Genomic DNA, 6059 nt, shown 5'->3' on the forward strand with positions numbered 1-6059 from the left:
ACACTTTCCAGTCTGCCTGCTCGATGCTCTCTTTGACAACTTTGGTTTGTCTTAGTAGTGTTGGTGTTCGTTTTGCTGAAGTACAGTATGTCCGTGAAGGAATTTCAAATGTGTTTCCCAATCTTTTAGCTCTCGATTGTGCTATCATGAAGAAAACCTGGATGAAATGTCTCACAAATTGATGGTTGGCCTCGGCTTGCTTCTTGCTTGTGGGTGATTGTGGCTTTTCACATTACTTATATTTCACGACTTGTCGACGGCGGCGGCGGTCGGAAAACATTTATTGCATGCCCGTCATGTTTTTTTCCTCAATTGTTTTTTACGACTGGAGAACCAAAATGCATCCATTCTTTTTATCACATACGTTACTGATTTAACTTTGATGGACATTCAGTGGCCTGGATTCAACCTTTGCAGATTCCACTCGTGAAGTTTTGCATTCTGCACTGCGCACTTCTCATCCTGCACAGTGCGCAGTGGATCAGGGGAGATGTGATTTGCTTCTTAGACTGGCCCATTCAATCGCGCCAGAAAAACAACAACACAGTTTGATACTCTCATGTTCCCAAACTTAATCGAGTCACGCTGAACAATTTATCATTAAAAGTGGTAAAAAAATAAATAAATAAAAAATAATTTTAAAAAACACACATTCATCCATCTCAAGTCTGCTGTACGAATATCCAATCTAATCTAATTTAATCTAATCTAATCTAATCAAATTTAATCTAATCTCATCTAATCCTAGGAATATGAATCGATACATTGATATTAAGAATGGATCATTGCACCCTGAATAATAAAATTATAATAATGATTTCTCCTTCCCTGGCCCTATTCGCGACACTACCGGTATTAATCACTGTGTGCTTGTTAATGTGTGTGTGTGTGTGTGTGTGTGTGTGTTTTTGTGTGGGTGTATTTTGTGATGGGCTGGGCTCTTGAATATTTTTTTGCGATTTTAATTTGTCTGTTTTGAAATTTGTTTTGACACTGTATCGACTAATATTGAGACTATACTTCCACATGTTTTGTGAAGCTCATTTGTTTGTAATATATTTTTATTGGGTTTATGCTTGGACATTGTTTCAGTTTCAAAAAATCTCACTCCATGATTGAAAATGAATCAGTGGTTATATCAGCCGCATATATAGGATGCAGGTGTTGGTGGTATAGACGCAGGCGTTGGTGGTATAGTGGTGAGCATAGCTGCCTTCCAAGCAGTTGACCCGGGTTCAATTCCCGGCCAACGCAAGCTTTTTTTAATGCAGCCTTATGGTGGGCACAAGTCAGTGCAAACTGTAGGCCGGTCCCAAGCCCTGATAAATGCAGAGGGTTGCGTCAGGAAGGGCATCCGGCTTAAAACTTTGCCAAATGAGCGTTCATCCAAAGAATTCCATACCGGATCGGTCGTGGCCTGGGTTAACAACGTCCACCACCGGCGCCGTCAACCTGCAGGGCGCCATTGAAAATTCAGCTACTGTGGGTCGAAGTCAAAGAAGAAGAAGAGGTGGAAAGCGGGTTCTTCAGCAGAGAGAGAAGATGAAAGCACAGAGCCTAGAACTGAATGTGGGGACTTTGAATGTTGGGACTATGACAGGAAAATCTCGGGAGTTGGTTGACATGATGATTAGGAGAAAGGTTGGTATATTGTGTGTCCAGAAGACCAGGTGGAAAGGCAGTCAGGCTCGAAGTTTAGGGGCAGGGTTAAAATTATTTTACCATGGTGTAGATGGGAAGAGAAATGGAGTCGGGGTTATTTTAAAAGAAGAGTTGGCTAAGAATGTCTTGGAGGTGAAAAGAGCATCAGATCGTGTGATGAGGCTGAAACTTGAAATTGAGGGTTATGTATAATGTGATAAGTGGCTATGCCCCACAGGTAGGATGTGACCTAGATGTGAAAGAGAAATTCTGGAAGGAGCTAGATGAAGTAGTTCTGTGCATCCCAGACAGAGAGAGAGTCGTAATTGGTGCAGATTGTAATGGACATGTTGGTGAAGGTAATAGGGGTGATGAAGAAGTGATGGGTAAGTACGGCATCCAGGAAAGGAACTTGGAGGGACAGATGGTGGTAGACTTTGCAACAAGGATGCAAATGGCTGTAGTTAACACTTTTTTCCAGAAGAGGCACGAACATAGGGTGACCTACAAGAGCGGAGGTAGAAGCACGCAGGTGGATTACATCTTGTGCAGACGATGTAATCTGAAGGAGGTTACCAACTGTAAGGTAGTGGTAGGGGAGAGTGTGGCTACACAGCATAGGATGGTGGTGTGTAAGATGACTCTGGTGGTGGGGAGGAAGATTCGGAAGACAAAGGCAGAGAAGAGAAGCTGAGACAGGACGAGTGTTGTGCAGCTTTTCGGGAAGAGGTGAGACAGGCCCTCAGTGGACAGGAGGAGCTTCCAGAAGACTGGACCACTGCAGCCAAGGTGATCAGAGAGGAAGGCAGGAGAGTACTTGGTGTATCTTCTGGCAGGAAAGGAGAGAAGGAGACTTGGTGGTGGAACCTCACAGTACAGGAAATCATACAAGGAAAAAGGTTAGCTAAGAAGAAGTGGGACACTGAGAGGACCGAGGAGAGGTGAAAGGAATATATTGAGATGCGACACAGGGCAAAGGTAGAGGTGGCAAAGGCCAAACAAGAGGCATATGATGACATGTATGGCAGGTTTGACACTAAAGAAGGAGAAAAGGATCTATCCAGGCAGGCCAGACAGAGGGATCGAGATGGGAAGGATAGTGCAGCAGGTTAGGGTGATTAAGGATAGAGATGGAAATATGTTGACTGGTGCCAGCAGTGTGCTAGCTAGATGGAAAGAATACTTTGAGGAGTTGATGAATGAGGAAAATGAGAGAGAAGGGAGAGTAGAAGAGGGTGGTGGACCAGGAAGTGGCAATGATTAGTAAGGGGGAAGTTAGAAAGGCATTAAAGAGGATGAAAAATGGAAAGGCAGTTGGTCCTGATGACATTCCTGTGGAGGTATGGAAGCATCTCGGAGAGGTGGCTGTGGAGTTTTTGACCAGCTTGTTCAATAGAATTCTAGTGCGTGGGAAGATGCCTGAGGAATGGAGGAAAAGTGTACTGGTGCCCATTTTTAAGAACAAAGGTGATGTGCAGAGCTGTGGGAACTATAGAGGAATAAAGTTGATGAGCCACACAATGAAGTTTTGGGAAAGAGTAGTGGAGGCTAGACTCAGGACAGAAGTGAGTATTTGCGAGCAACAGTATGGTTTCATGCCTAGAAAGAGTACCACAGATGCATTATTTGCCTTGAGGATGTTGATGGAAAAGTACAGAGAAGGTCAGAAGGAGCGACATTGTGTCTGTAGATCTAGAGAAAGCCTATGACAGAGAACCCAGAGAGGAACTGTGGTACTGCAAGCGGAAGTCTGGAGTGGCAGAGAAGTATGTTAGAATAATACCGGACATGTACGAGGGCAGCACAACAGCGGTGAGGTATGCTGTAGGTGTGACAGATGAATTTAAGGTGGAGGTGGGACTGCATCAGGGATCAGCCCTGAGCCCCTTCCTTTTTGCAGTGGTGATGGATAGGCTGACAGATGAGGTTAGACTGGGATCCCCGTGGACCATGATGTTTGCAGATGACATTGTGATCTGCAGTGAAAGCAGGGAGCAGCTGGAGGAACAGTTAGAAAGATGGAGGCATGAACTGGAAAGAAGAGGAATGAAGATTAGCCGAAGTAAGACAGAATATATGTGCATGAATGAGAAGGGTGGAGGGGGAAGAGTGAGGCTCCAGGGAGAAGAGATAGCAAGGGTGGAGGACTTTAGATACTTGGGGTCAACTGTGCAGAGCAATGGGGAGTGTGGTCAGGAAGTGAAGAAACGGGTCCAAGCAGGTTGGAACGGGTGGAGGAAGGTGTCAGGTGTGTTATGTGACAGAAGAGTCTCTGCTAGGATGAAGGGCAAAGTTTATAAAACAGTAGTGAGGCCAGCCATGATGTACGGATTAGAGACAGTGGCACTGAAGAGACAACAGGAAGCAGAGCTGGAGGTAGCGGAAATGAAGATGTTGAGGTTCGCTCTTGGAGTGACCAGGTTGGATAAAATTAGAAATGAGCTCATCAGAGGGACAGCCAAGGTTCGATGTTTTGGAGACAAAGTTAGAGAGCGCAGACTTCAATGGTTTGGACACGTCCAGAGGAGAAATAGTGAGTATATTGGAAGAAGGATGATGAGGATGGAGCTGCCAGGCAAGAGAGCTCGAGGAAGACCAAAGAGAAGGTTGATGGATGTCGTGAGGGAAGACATGATGGCAGTTGGTGTTCGAGAGGAGGATGCAGGAGATAGGCTTACATGGAAAAGGATGACGCGCTGTGGCGACCCCTAACGGGACAAGCCGAAAGGAAAAGAAGAAGACTATATGGGATTCATGTAACTGTTTCCTCAACTTTTTTTTTTAAAATTCTGTACTTTCTTTCAAGCAGGATTTTTTTTTTCACAAGACGATCAGGCCAAAACAAAGTAATTCAGGATACATACCAGGAGAAGTAGACAAGTGAAAACCACTTACCTTGCCACGAGAACATAGGGAACACATGGACTAGCTGGTCTTGCTTCAACTTAGTCTTTTTTAAATTCTGTATTTTCAAATTTTGAAGTTTTCACCAAATCAGGCCAAAATGAAAGCATTCAGGGGATGTTCCCATACCAGGAGTCAAACCCGGGCTGTCTGGGTGAAAACCAAGGGTGACGACCAAAAAAATACAACCCCAATTCCAATGAAGTTGGGACGTTGTGTTAAACATAAATAAAAACAGAATACAATGATTTGCAAATCATGTTCAACCTACATATAATTGAATACACTACAAAGACAAGATATTCTAACTGATAAACTTTATTGTTTTTAGCAAATAATCATTACCATCTTTGGATCTAATAATAAAATATAAGGAATACATGTATATTTCAAGATGAAGATTGATTATATTTGAGGACGTTTAACCCTTTAATGGCCATTCTAGGCTTACATAACATAACTCCATAGTTTTTTATTAAACAAAGCACAAAAATGAATATATCCATCCATCCATCCATTTTCTGAGCCGCTTCTCCTCACTAGGGTCGCGGGCGTGCTGGAGCCTATCCCAGCTATCATCGGGCAGGAGGCTGGGTACACCCTGAACTGGTTGCCAGCCAATCGCAGGGCACATACAAACAAACAACAACCATTCGCACTCACATTCACACCTACGGGCAATTTAGAGTTTTCAATTAACGTGCATGTTTTTGGGATGTGGGAGGAAACCGGAGTGCCCGGAGAAAACCCACGCAGGCACGGGGAGAACATGCAAACTCCACACAGGCGGGGCCGTGGATTGAACCCCGCTGCTCAGAACTGTGAGGCTGACGCGCTAACCAGTCGGCCACCATGCCACCACAAAAATAAAAAATATAAATACAATATTGGAATAAAATCTGCATTATGATATAAAATTAACATTTTTAAATATAAGGAGAGTTTATTTGGAGAGTATTTTATAAAACATTTTTTAAATAAATATTTATTAATAATAGAAATTTCATAAATTATATATATATATATATTTCAATAACTAAAATATCAAAAATATTAAATCTTTCAAGCTTAAGTTTTATTTTTATTTGATGAATTTTAACTCTTTAAAGGCCAACATGTTTACATACTTTTTATCTTCGAAAAATACTCAAAATATACGAATACAAATTAAGAAATATATGTAGTTAAATATGATAGTAGTTAAATATTTCAATTTTTAAACTAATTACATTTGGAGGATTTAAAAATTGAAAAATAAAAATATAATAAATTATGTAATTAGTTTTCAATACATATATATATATATATATATATATATATATATATATATATATATATATATATATATATATTTCAAAAACAAAAAAGAATTAAAATTTAATAAATGGTAATACATATTTCACATAAATTTTTCAAAGAGAATATCAATTGCATTTTAGGAATTTTAATCAGTTTTTTCCCCCGAGTTACTCACCGGAGCGGCGTCCGCGGTTTTCGGCGCATGGAGGCGGAAG

The 6059-nt window shown here is 41.6% G+C and overlaps 1 non-coding gene across 1 annotated transcript; it reads left to right on the forward strand.

Moving 5' to 3' along the window:
- Positions 1-1182: 1182 nt before the first annotated feature.
- trnag-ucc (transfer RNA glycine (anticodon UCC)) lies at positions 1183-1254 on the forward strand. Its single transcript has one exon. It is a non-coding gene; the product is annotated as a tRNA-Gly (tRNA).
- The last annotated feature ends 4805 nt before the right edge of the window (positions 1255-6059 follow it).

The sequence above is a fragment of the Phycodurus eques genome, unplaced genomic scaffold (genome assembly GCF_024500275.1).
Source record: "Phycodurus eques isolate BA_2022a unplaced genomic scaffold, UOR_Pequ_1.1 contig_271, whole genome shotgun sequence".
In the NCBI taxonomy this organism is placed as follows: Eukaryota; Metazoa; Chordata; class Actinopteri; order Syngnathiformes; family Syngnathidae; genus Phycodurus; species Phycodurus eques.